Here is a 14,207-nt window from a genome sequence, read left to right on the forward strand (position 1 = left end):
TTGACATCCTTATTGTTGGTTCTCTGGGCAAAGAAAATGAGATTTAACCATAGCTAAAAACTACCTTTAGGACTTTTGCTTTTGACCATGATGGGGGTAACAGGAGAACTTAAATACTTAAATGTTCTTGGAGTATTTAATGCTGATTTTTAACAGGTTTATCCCTCACTTGAAACAACCAAAAATAAGGTCCCTTAAACTTACCTATTCACTAAGAATTCCCTTCCCTGAACCTTGTGCCACTGATCTCAGTGTAAGATGCTCTTTTTTGTATCATTCCACTGTTATAAGATTTTTGTAAACCACTGAAACAATGGTTTACAAAACATTTGCTATTAAGCAACAAAGAAGAGTGAAATGCATAAGAAATGAGAGGCAAGAGATAAGCTTTATGACTGCTTGGATCTTAACCTTCAAAGAGTTCCCAGGACATGGAGCAGGAAAGGAAAACTGAGGCAGAGACCAGTGACTTCTTGAGTTGAAAATAGCATGAAGAGTCTGTTAGAATGAGGCAGCTAGAGCTCCCAGGCAAAGAACAGGGGAGGAGAAAGATGAACTGCAAGAGAGCACAGGTGGTTTGCAACAGAGTCCTAAAGCAATGAATGAGCTCTATATTGATAGAATGCACCCTTAAGGAAATCCAGCAAGACTAAGGAAAGAAGCTTCTGGAAGGACTAGCTAGAAGTAGCATTTCCCATGCACACAAGTTGGTCATAGTGACCATGTGATCATCCAGAATGAAGACCACACAGCTCACTAGTTTGGGATCAAGTACTTAGAGGATCTAACCTCAGTGGTGGGGAGGCATTGACCCCAGATTAAACACTGCTCTGGTGAGGCTAAGACCTTGAAGCATTGACTTGCTGTAATCCAATGTGTCTTTGAATGAAGGAAAAGAATACAAGGATGCAAAAATATCTAGCATTCAACAAGGTAAAAGTCACAATGTCCAACAGTCAATTGAAGACAGGTGGAAGCTGGAAAACACGGCCCTCATGAGGAAAAATTACCAATCAAAATGTACACACAACTGAAAAATATAATTGCCAGAGATACATGAAAGTTACTTAAAAGAGTGAAAGCCTCAAGATCTGAAATGAAAGATATACTGAATAGATTCAAGAGAAATTAAACACTGAAGAAGAATCATGAACCTGAAGACATCAAGAGAAAAATCCAAATTGAATGAAGAGAAAAAAAGAATTAAAAAAAAAATGAGCTGGGCCTGGTGGCACACACCTGTTATCCCAGCAGCTCTGGAAGCTGAAACAGGAAAATCACGAGTTCAAAGCCAGCCTTAGTGATGGTGAGGTGTTAAGCAACTCAGTGAGTCCCTGTCTGTAAATAAAATACAAAATAGGGTTGGGGATGTGGCTCAGTGGTAAAGTGCCCCTGAGTTCAATCCAAAAAAAAAAAAAATGAACAAAGCATCAGTAAAGTGCAACTAATAAAATCCAAATACCTAATGTGTGGTAATTGATTCCCTTAAGGAATAACAGAGAGGGGGTCAGTTAAAAAAAATCTGAAGAAACAATGGCTGAAACTTTTCAAATTTATTGAAAATTATGAACCCACAGATCCAAGTGACCCAATGAGATCCAAACACAAGAAACAGAAGAAACTAAAAGGAGAAGCACATAAGCAAATTACTCAAAATCCTTTTTAAAAGCTAGGAGGAAAAAAAAAGACATCTTACAATCAGAGCAGCATCAATACAGATGGTTACAGATTGCTAGATTGCTAGAATGCTAGAAACGAATGCTATCAAAATCTGTGCTGGTTGAAAATAACTCGCACAAATGAAGGCAAAAATGAGGACTTTCAAACATACAAATGCTGAAAGAGTTCCTTGCCAGTAGATCAACACTCTAAAAAAAATGTTAAAAAGAAATAATTGAGGTAGAAGAAAAATGATTCAGAGAAATATGGGTCTATACAAAAGAATACAGAATATGAAAAAATTTTACATAAGTGTGTGTGTGCATTTACATGTATGTACTCAATTTTTTTCAAGATAGGTACATTTTAAAAATATAGATGAAGTGGTATAGGTTTATACCCATCAAATTCTCTTTTTCCAAAAGCAATGATAAAACTGGAGGTGAGGATGGTCAAAAATAGTAACTAAAGGAATCTGGAAACTGACCAAAGACATACAATAAATTGAGAAGCATTTGCTCAAGAAAATCTATTGAATCTCAGTAATGATAGTGGGAGCCTATATGATTATAGCCAGAGGATGCCTCTACCTTTTCTTGGCACTAATCCTCTACTTGGGATGGGGAGTAGAGCACATGGAAAAATCCAATATCTCAGTTAGCCTGAGATTTCAATACCCAACAGGCAGGAACAACTGACTGGTTGAGCAGCCAGTAGCTAAATAGAAAGGAACCATATTCATACTCGAAGTTAGGGAATACATCTCTGAAGAAGTGACATTTAAGCAGAGACCTGAATGGTAGGATATGGAGATGAAAAAATTGAGAAGCGGCAGTCTAAGCAGATAAACTGGATGTTAAGACTCCATGAGTGAGGAGTGTGCTTGGCAGAGGCATCAAAAGAAGCCATGGTGGGGAGGGAGCAAGATGTGGGGATGGCAGGAGGTGAGACTAGAAAAGTATGCAGGGGCATGGTCTTTCAGCATCTTCTGAGTCCTTCTGAGAAGTGTGGATGCTATCTTAGGAGCAATGGAGGTGAAAGATTGTAAACACATAATCAGTTACATCAGAAGTGCATTTTTAAAAATATCTTTAGCTGCAATGTAACATAAATATAATATACTAATGGGTAGAGACAGGGAAACTAAAATTGGAAAGCAATTGCAATAATCCAGGAGAGTCTAGAAGTGCGGTAAGCTAGAGAGAAGTGAAATGATTTAGGGAATAATTTGGACATACAATTATGTGCAGATACAGAGATTTGTCAAGGGTGATTCCCATACTTATAGCATAAGTTCCTGATGTATGATAGAATCATTAACAGACATAATGAATACCAGAGGAAGAGTGTTTTAGGGCTAGGTGTGAGTCAGTTCAAGAAAGCAATCTGGGACTCAGTAAGTTTTAAGTACTTGTAAGGCAACTAATTCACTAGCCAAAGATCACCTGTTTTCTCAATAATTGGACCTTTTGTTTAACTCTGAGATCTAGAGATTATTACAGACTGCAAATTCTGGTAGTAATTAGTGATATTCAAAAATTGCTAAAAATGATTATGCATTTAAATTAATTTAGTTGCCATCATATATCCAACTTTGCCTGTTCCACTGTAATTTATTAAATATGTATTGATATATTTTTTCAACATTTACTTTCAGCAAAATCCTTAGTTATACTCTTTTAAGATCTAATAGTTTACTAACAAGTTTAATCTGGGAGGCAATTAAAAATGCATCATTTGGAATTGTGCAATAAATGTGATAGAAATTAGAAAGATTAAAATATGGCTTATTACACCCAAAAATATGATAGGCTGTTTTGTCTCATATGATTTTAGGGTAAGTATTAGTACTTTTCTACTTAACATCAAATAAAAACCTTAAGGTTATATGATTATAGCTCAGAATAATTAATCTTTTTTATTCCTAGAGCAAGATATGTCTTCTATCTACACTGTGACACAAAGTGAGAATCAGAAGCCTGTTCCCATGTTCAGCCTGACTCTGTGTATCCACATTTATCCTCTCCTGCACAGGCTCCTTAGCAGTTGGAGGGTAAAAATCAAGCCTTATGGATCTTCCTTAGCATGGTAACTTGCATAGAGTAAATAGTCTGTAAATAGATACCATACTGAATAGAATTAGTACTTCTTCTAACTTAATTTGACTATTTTGTATGTTTTTCAGAACAGGCTTGGACAATCTAGACCAGCATTCTCTAAAGACTAAAGATCATTATTAGCTGCAAAATTTTTCTTCATCAATGAAGGGAACTACTTCCACTCTCATCTCATGTTGTTATACTCCTACTAATGTATTTTCAAAACCTAAGTCTACCCAGAGTAGGGGCCAGTACTGGAAAGAAGGAGGTTCTATATGTACCCTCTTCTCTCAAAATTCTCTTCAAATTTTTCAAAATACACATTCCTTATTTTTTTGGAATAACAATAACTGGCTTACAAATATTGACATATAGGGACACTGTTAAATAAAGTCTAATTTTTCACTGTCACAGTCAATACTTAAAAATAAAAAACAGTCAGTTGCACATTTTACTCCATTCATTTTATTCTTGTGTGTGTGTGTGTGTGTGTGTGTGTGTGTGTGTACTGGAGATGGAACCCAGGGGCACTTAATCACTGAGCCACATCCCTAGCCCTCTTTATATTTTATTTTGAGACAGGGCCTCACTAAGTTGTTGAGGCTGGCTTTGAACTTGCAATCCTCCTGCCTCAGCCTCCTGTGCTGCTGGGATTGTAGGCATTCATTTTATTCTTAATGCCTGACTTGAAATAAGGAGGAAGTACCAATACCTGAATGACAAACTCATAAATCCCAGAGCACTCACCACTTCTGCATCTATCAATTCCACATTCCTAGCAATTCACTCAACTTTCTGTTTTCTTCCATGCTGGCCTTATTCAAAGAATAGGCACATTAATAAACATAAAAGTACGATAAAATAATGGAGCCAGTTCAATACAACCTGATAGGAAAAGAACATATTGCTACAAGATCACTAGAAAATGACACTGTACAGGAACCCCAAAAGTCAAAGAATAAGGCAGAATAGATCTAAAAGATGATCAACCTGGCTAAAGACCTGGGAGAGTTGGGCTTCAAAGCCCAGCATCGCAGAGGATGTGGATTTGGAGTTCTCAGATCATATGTTAATGTTATTAAAACCTTATGAAAGTGGATAACAAATGAAAGAGAGAACTTTTAAGAGTGAAATACAAGGGTGAGGACAAATCTGCAGAGAATGCTGAAATTAGACAGATGGTGCTGCTAGGGAGGGGACTCTAAGAACAGCACTGCCACCCCTCCACCACCTCATCCTTGGTTTTAAAATGGTAAAAGGGCCTTTTAGGTAGGGAAAGCATATGCCAAGCCAGGAAACCCTGAAAACATACAATGTTTAAAGGAATAATAAATAGCATTGCAAGTGGAATTTAAAGAAATGAAACTGAAAAGAGAATTTGCATCTAAGAGTCATTATGTGCCAAGAAAAGCAATTTGGATGTTATTTGCAATACAAACAGCAGTGGAAATAAAAATCCAAAAGAAAATAACTATCACTTTTGGTTATAAACTTTATTGTATTTAATTATTGTCAAAATAAGAATGCAAAGTTCTATGTTTGAGTAATTATTCTTACTACTAATAAAAACAAGACAAGGCAAAACCACTACTAATCAAGGATGTACTGTGGCTGTTTTACAAACTGTAGTGATTGTTACACCTGTATTTTTTACAGTAGGAGCTTTTTGTGGTGAACAGTTCCTTTTGCTGATCTCAGGGTTGCACACAGGTGCCATGATAGCTGCAGTCTTTCCAGGGATAAGGCTCACAACTTCGGTCATTCTGCTATGAATGTTTAATACAAGAGGCTAGAGTAAGACCTCCTCTTGAAAACCATCAAGGTAATGATAAATCCCCATCAAAAAGCATGTTATGCTTTCAAATCAGTTAACCTGAATCCATTTCCAAACTAATGGGAGAAGGAAGTGGCCACTTTCATGGAAGCGTCTCAGACAGTTCAGCAGGGAGTACCTTGGTAAGTCCAGGAGACACAGGAAGGAAGGAAATGACAATGGCAAGAAGGAAAAGACCTGGACAGTAACACAACAGAATCTGCAATAATGCTTCCAGAAAATATGTAAAGCAATGGAAGAGTTAGAAAACCAAATGGAAAGAGGGACCTGTATGTGATGCTACCAGGAAGCAGAAATGAAGCCAAGACTAACACAGTGCTTTACCCTGGGAAGGAACTCTTTGGATGAGCCTCGTCTTCTGAAATCACTCATTGTGTGTGAGGTTCCCAAAATGGAGAGGATAGTGTTCAATAACTCCCTCTGTATCACAATGCCATTTCCCCCTGCACTAATAGAACCCCTAAATTCCTGCTCCCATGCTTTGTGTTGCCATGAGCAATGACTACACTTTGCATCTGGAATGTTATACCAAGGCCCATATGTTAAAGTCTTTGTCCCCAGCTTGGCACTTTGGGAAGTGGTAGAACCTTTGAGAGATGGGGCTTAGTAGGAATAAGTTAGTCCATTTGGGATGTGCCCTTGAAAGGGGATATTGCAACCTCAGGGCTCTCCTTTCTCTCTTTGCTTCCCAGCCACCATGAGGTAAATAGCCTTGTGCCACCGCACACTCCTTGACATTATGCAGTGTGCTGCGACAGTCCCAAAGCAATGGGGGCCAAGTGACCATGGACTAAACCTCTGAACCTGTGAGCCAGAAAAAGATTTCTTCTTCTCAGTTTGATTATTTCAGGTCTTTTGTCACAGTAATGGAAAGCTGACTAATACCAGCATCCTCCGCAGCGCCTATCTCATTATCCATGAATATACCTTCACTTTTTTATGTAATTTTATAATTTCTTGTTAGACAAAGCAAATAAAGAATTTTAGAATCATCCCTCACACCCTGCACCAGGCATAGTTCTCTCAAAAAGTCAGTGTCCAATAAATTTTTATATGATTAGGGGATAAAGAAACAACTACATGTATATTATAGCAATGATGAGAATCAAATTTGGAAGAAAATATGTGAATCTGTTTGCTGGGAGCCACAGCCAATTAATATGATGCATGGCATTTTTGATTGAAAGGTGATGCCAGCTAGCCATTGAGATGATATGATTATGTTAAAAATTACATTCATATGGATACCGGACTCCTGCTGCGGGACTCCTGGAGAGTTCCCATTGGTTGGGAAAGTGCAGTAGGAGGGAATTCCGGGGAGGCGCTTGCGCTAGAGTTCCGGGAAGGAACCGGGAGAAAGCCGCGTGGGTGGATCGGGAAGCTTCCCGGGCGGACGTGTTATTGGCGGTTCTTTCAAATAAAGTTTGTTCCTGTTTGAGTGGCTCGTGATCTTGTGCCCAGCCAGACAGCGGCAACTGGTGGCCCTGTACGGGGAGCGCCTGAAGCTTGGAGGTGAGTAAAATTGCTCGCCCCTGAGGGAAGGCGACAGAATGGGTGACCATTTCAAAAAACAATGTGTTCTTCTTTTGATTTATTTTGTTTTTGTTTCAAGCTGCCTATCCCTAGAATTTTCTCAGGCAAACTGGGAAAAATGGTTGGCTCAAGGCTTGAAGTTGTTTGGCCCGGAGAAAGAGAAAATTGATACAACTATTCTTTGCTCCGTTTTTGTTTCATTCTGTTTCGGGTTTGTTTTATGCTACCTAACTGGGTTGCGTTACCTTTATAGTAGATTAGAAACTAGTAAAAAACAAACCGAAAAACTGTTAAGTAAATTGTTAGAGGTCCAAACTGTGGTAGAAAACATGTCAGGTCAAGCAAAAGAGAAGGTCTCTCCAGCTAGTCAGACAGAGGAAAATTTGAAGAAAGAAAGCTTAGAGGAAAAACGACCATCAGTTGGGGAGTTACAACAGGAGGCTGCTACTAACTCCGTTCTATCACCAGAGGGCGTAAGAGCTGAGCGGCCCTCAATTCCTGTAGTTAATGCACAAAATCCTAAGGCAAGATCCCAAAGACTAGCATGCCCTGTACTTGAGCAGGCAGGAGGGCAACGAATTCATCGCGCTCTAGATTTCAAAACAGTAAAGCAATTAAAAGAGGCTGTAACAACCTATGGCCCGCAAGCACCCTTCACCATAAGCATGGTTGAATCTATTACCAACTTAGACATGACACCAGCAGATTGGGCTAACATGTGTCGATCTGTGCTAAATGGAGGACAATATTTGTTATGGAAGGTTGCCAATGAGGAATTCTGCATGGAGACAGCTAGGCGAAATACAGCAGCCGGTTACCCTCAAAGAAATCTGGAGATGTTGTTAGGAAAGGGACCTTATGAGGGTCAACGGCAACAAATTGAATATGATCCTGGTGTATACGCACAAATTGCTGCAGATGCAGTTAGGGCATGGAAAACTTTACAGGGGCATGGAGATTTACAAGGACAGTTATCTAAGGTAATACAAGGAACTAACGAACCTTACGCTGAATTTGTAGATAGGCTTATTCAGACAGCTTCTAGGATATTTGGAGATGTAGAACAAGCAATGCCATTTATAAAACAACTGGCTTATGACCAAGCAAATCGTTGCTGCAGAGAGGTCATTAGACCATGGAAACATGAAGATTTAAACACATATATTAAATTATGTAGAGACATTAATGAACAAGGACAAGTCTTAGCAGCAGTACAACAGGCTTTAGATGCCAGGCCAAAAACATGCTACAATTGTGATCAGACAGGACATTTTAAAAGGAATTGTCCCATAGGAGGAGGGTTTAACAAAGCTAGGTATCAAAGAAATAGAATACCAGGTATTTGCCCACGATGCCGTAGAGGGAGACATTGGGCTAATGAATGCCGTTCTCAAACTACCATAGAGGGCACTCCGTTATCAAAAAACGGACAAGGATCAAGTGTTTACCCACGATATCGTGGAGAAAGGCATCAGGCTCCATTGCCAAAAAACGGACTGGAGGGCCCAATGCTCCGGGGCCCAAAACCACAAATATACGGGGCAATGGAGGAACCCAACAGCACCATCAAGGTAGTGCCCAGGACACATTATCCATTAAATCCCTCATCAGACAAACTAGAGGGAGCGCAGGGCTGGACATCTGCGCCTCCGCAAGAGCAGTACTAACTCCAGAGATGGGAATTCAAATTATTCCCACAGGAGTAAAAGGACCTCTTCCCCAAGGAACGGTAGGCTTATTATTGGGACGCAGTTCTTCCACACTAAAAGGACTTATGATAAGTCCCGGGGTAATTGATCCCGATTATGAAGGTGAAATAAAAATTATAGCTAGTTCTCCAAGAGGCATATCAGTTATCTCACCAGGGGATAGAATAGCACAGTTACTAATAATACCCAGCCTACATGATAAATTTTCTAGTCGTACTGTAGAAAGAGGTACCAGGGGATTGGGCTCCACAGGTGTAGATTGGGCTATGCTGTCTTTAAATTTAGATTCTCGCCCCATGCTAAAACTAAATATTCAAGGATACGACTTTAATGGGCTACTGGACACAGGTGCAGACCTTAGCATCATATCTAGTCAGGAATGGCCAAAACATTGGCCATTACAACAAGCCACTCAAACGCTTCGAGGCCTAGGAGTGGCTACTAATCCCCATAGAAGTGCAATGGTATTAGATTGGAAGGATCCTGAAGGATGTGAGGGAACTATACAGCCATATGTATTGGATCATCTTCCTATAAATTTATGGGGACGAGATGTCCTAGATCAATTAGGTTTAACGTTAACAAATAACATCAATCCTAATGCGCCCACTACTAGGGCTAAACAAGGTTTTAAAAAAGAAAAAAGATTAGGAAAACAAGGACAAAATATAGCAGCACCAATTCAAATAGATCAAGGAACAGACAGACATGGGTTGGATTTTCAGAAAGGGCCACTGAGACAATAAAAATTACTTGGAAATCAGAAAGACCAGTGTGGGTTCCTCAGTGGCCCCTGACTAAAGAAAAGATACAAGTAGCCCATGATCTGGTTAAACAACAATTAGCGAAAGGACATATACAACCTTCCATATCTCCCCATAATACTCCCATTTTTGTTATTAAAAAGAAATCTGGTAAATGGAGATTATTACAAGATTTAAGAGCCATTAATAATGAGATGGTTATTATGGGACCTGCTCAATCAGGGATTCCCCAATTGTCTGCTTTACCAAAAACCTGGTATGTTTTAGCTATAGATATTAAAGATTGTTTTTTTTCAATTCCTATTCATCCTGAGGATAGTCCACATTTTGCATTTACTATCCCTGCACTAAATCATGAAGGTCCTGATCAGAGATATGAATGGAAAGTACTCCCTCAGGGGATGGCTAATAGTCCAACTATGTGTCAAATTTATGTTAACAAAGCAATCCAACCACTTAGAAATCAAAATCCTGAACTACAAATATTTCACTATATGGATGATGTATTATTGGCACATAAAGATAAAAACATATTGCTGGAATGTTATGCCACACTTACAAACTTATTAAAAAATTATAATCTAGAGATAGCAATAGATAAAGTACAATTAAATCTTCCAATTAATTATCTAGGAGTCCTGTTATCCTCAACCATGGTCCGTCCACCAAAAATTCAAATACGAGTAGATCAACTCAAATCACTTAATGACTTTCAAAAGTTATTGGGAGACATAAATTGGATAAGGCCTTATCTAGGCATACCAACAGGAGAGCTAGGACCTTTATTTGATATCCTAAAAGGTCCATCAGATCCAAATTCACCCCGCATGCTAACGCCTGAAGCAAGAAAGGCATTAAAAATCATTGAAACATATATGGAAAATATGCACTTGGATAGAATTGATATAAGTTTGCCTTTATTATTTATTGTACTACCAACAAAAAATATTCCTACAGGAGTATTTTGGCAAGAAGGTCCATTATTGTGGATACATTTATCTTATTCTCCTAATACTATTCTTACTAGATATCCTGAGGCTGTAGGACAATTAATACTCAAAGGAATAAAAGCAGCAAAGGGAGTGTTTGGGATTTCTCCCAATAAAATTATTACTCCATATACTATGGATCAAATTGATGAGTTAGCCAATGAGTTAAATACTTGGGCAATAATCATGTGTAAATCTAATGTTTCATTTGATAATCACTTGCCATCTAATCCTTTGTTGTCTTTTTGGTCTAAGCATCCTGTAGTTTTTCCAAAAATGACAAGAAAGACCCCTATCATGAATGCTCCAAATATATTCACTGATGGGTCAAATAATGGTACAGCAGCAGTAGTTACCCCTGATCAAACTTTTACATTTTTAGTACCCAAACAATCAGCTCAAAAGGTAGAGCTTAATGCAGTATTACAAGCTTTTATGATGTTTAAAGATTCCGTATTTAATTTATTTTCTGATAGTCAATATGTAGTTAATGCTATAGTATCCCTTGAAGATGCAGGTAGGATTTCCCCTTCTTCTACTGTTTTCTCTTTGTTTTCCACTATACAAAGTCTAATCTGGGACAGAAAAGATCCATTCTTTATAGGACATATCAGGGCACATACAGGATTGCCTGGAGCCCTTAGTTTGGGCAATGAATTAGCAGATAAATCTACACATGACATACATATTTTCTCCACAATAGAAGAAGCTATAAATTTTCATAAAAGGTTTCATGTCAATGCTAATACTTTACAAAAACGTTTTAAAATAACTAAAGAACAAGCCAGACATATAATAAAACAATGTCAAAATTGTGTGACATTTTTACCACAAGTTAATCTTGGAGTCAATCCTAGAGGACTGATACCTAACCATATTTGGCAGATGGACGTCACACACTTGCCAGAATTTGGAAAATTAAAATATTTGCATGTTACAGTTGATACTTCTTCTGGATTTTTGATGGGCTCCCTTCATGCCGGAGAAAAAACTAAAGATGTTATAGCTCATTGCTTACAAAATTTTGCCACTGTGGGCGTTCCAAAACAGTTAAAAACAGATAACGGTCCCGGTTATGCTTCTACCTCTTTTAAACAATTCTGCTCATCATTTGGCATTACTCACATAACAGGAATTCCATACAATCCACAGGGACAAGGCATAGTTGAAAGAGCTCATCAAACTATTAAAATGTACTTATTAAAACAAAAGGAGGGAATTGGAAAGGGGTATATATCCCCCAAAGATAAACTTAAAATAACCCTCTTTACTCTAAACTTTTTAAATTTGGATTCATCAGGACTTAGTGCTGCGGAAAGGCATATGTATCCAAAAAATGTGCATAAGCCTAAAGTTCTTTGGAAAGATATTCTAACAGGACAATGGAAAGGTCCTGACCCAGTAATTGTCTGGAGTCGGGGCTCTGTTTGCGTGTTTCCACAGGGAGAACAGCAGCCGATTTGGATTCCAGAAAGACTAACTAAAACGATTTCTACAGATCAAAAAGAAGATAATTTGACTCAAATCCATAACAGCTGATATCCAGAACTCCAGCTTGGCCATTCTTACATCTGCGACTGATTAACCAGGATGCTTTTTTCAATATCTATTTTATTATTGCATTTTTCCATATCATAGGTTCTATTTTATTTTTGAGCTCATACAGACCTAGGTTGATGTTTTTCTGATCAGTTTTATTTTTTAACTGTGGAGTTTTTAACATTGCAATGGAGATTTCACCTAGGTGAAACTACAAGGCCTTTACTATTGTCTTATGTGTTGTATGTTATATGTGCACACTTCTGTTTTGTGTTATGTGTCTATATGTGCGTATGTCCATAGATCATATATGAGGAGTGCTCAAAAAAAAAAAAAAAAAAAATGGATCCAAGTACTTTTTATTATTCACGTAATTTTAATGGTTTAATTTAAATTGGGTAAACAGCTGTTAAAAATTATTTTAATATGTGTACAAATAAACAGGTTAACAAATCTGTTTGTTTATTTTCATCTTTCCTTTTCATTATATTTAATAATTCTGTTCAAGATAATATAAATTGTTCTAAAAAAAAAAAAAAAAATGTTTTCTTAGTACCTGTTAAAATGTTACATTTTTTTTTTTTTTTTTTCTTTCTCTCTTTAACATCATTGTCAGAATTCTTATTTTTCATCCCAGTGCCGGTGAAGACAAAGATGAAACCAAACTACAACTTCTTCGATAATTATCACAACAAACTGTATAAACTGATACATCAATGATCTTGGGAGGAAATGGACATATTGATAGATTCCTCCACTTTGAACTGCTTACAAAACTTGCCTGGACTATGTATCACTTGTATGCACTGTGATCTATCTGTTGATACAACAAATTATGGTAATGCTGGCGTATCTTTGCTGATGTGTCACCAGTGATGCAATTTTCCCTAGGAGTCGTCAATTGATTTGGTGTTGTGGCATTTCTGTATCCTCCTCCCTTCTACTAGTGATGGTCTAATCTTGGGGGCCAACAGAGGTGAGGCAAAGAACCTCACCCCCCCACTGGCACCAAGGCCAAATCTGGGGGCCAACAGAGGTGAGACAAAGAACCTCACCCCCCCACTGGTGCATAGGCCTATCCACAAGTATGGCTATATGCTGGACCGGTAGTCAGTGACGGGTATGATCCAATTGCAGTGGTATCAACCTAAGACAGGAGGCTGACGCCTAAAGGTCAGTTTTCCAATGACGGGTAAGAACCATATGTTGAATTGGACAAACCTAACAGGCACGGTCCCTAGCCACATTACTTGTTACTTAATTAAACAGAAGGGGGGAGATGCTGGGAGCCACAGCCAATTAATATGATGCATGGCATTTTTGATTGAAAGGTGATGCCAGCTAGCCATTGAGATGATATGATTATGTTAAAAATTACATTCATATGGATACCGGACTCCTGCTGCGGGACTCCTGGAGAGTTCCCATTGGTTGGGAAAGTGCAGTAGGAGGGAATTCCGGGGAGGCGCTTGCGCTAGAGTTCCGGGAAGGAACCGGGAGAAAGCCGCGTGGGTGGATCGGGAAGCTTCCCGGGCGGACGTGTTATTGGCGGTTCTTTCAAATAAAGTTTGTTCCTGTTTGAGTGGCTCGTGATCTTGTGCCCAGCCAGACAGCGGCATCTGTTCTTAAATGTAGATCCAATATGTAATAGTTTGGGCATGGGATGTGGAAGGCCAACCTGACAGAAAACCAAGTCACTGGCTTAGTCCCCAGTTTTCTAGACAATATTTTGTTAATTTTTTTTTCCTTTTGTGTTAATTTAAGAAACATCAAAATTGCAACAATATGATTAACTCACACCTCTATTTCACTGAATGCTTGTAGTCTGTGCTTTCCTTGGCTGCATATTTCACTACTTTTATCATCAGTTGAGAAAAGAGGGAAAATGTAATACCCAAATGACATTTCCAAGCTAAAATTAAATTAAGTTGCAGGCACTGTACAAAAGAAGGTTCCACTGGGAAGCAAACAAAAAAGTGGAAGGAAAACAGAGTCATCCTAGAGTATGGGGAAAACAGGACAATTGCACCTAGCAGTCACTATGTGTCCCATACTAAGGGCCATCTCAGCATCAGAATCAG

General features: G+C 38.4%; 1 protein-coding gene across 2 annotated transcripts in view; it reads right to left on the minus strand.

Annotated features, from left to right (window-relative positions):
* The window catches only part of LOC143382559 (contactin-associated protein-like 3), a 161,371-nt gene that overhangs the window by 107,315 nt on the left and 39,849 nt on the right, over positions 1–14,207 (minus strand). The window lies entirely within an intron of this gene.

This window comes from Callospermophilus lateralis, chromosome 17, assembly GCF_048772815.1.
Source record: "Callospermophilus lateralis isolate mCalLat2 chromosome 17, mCalLat2.hap1, whole genome shotgun sequence".
Lineage (NCBI taxonomy): Eukaryota > Metazoa > Chordata > Mammalia > Rodentia > Sciuridae > Callospermophilus > Callospermophilus lateralis.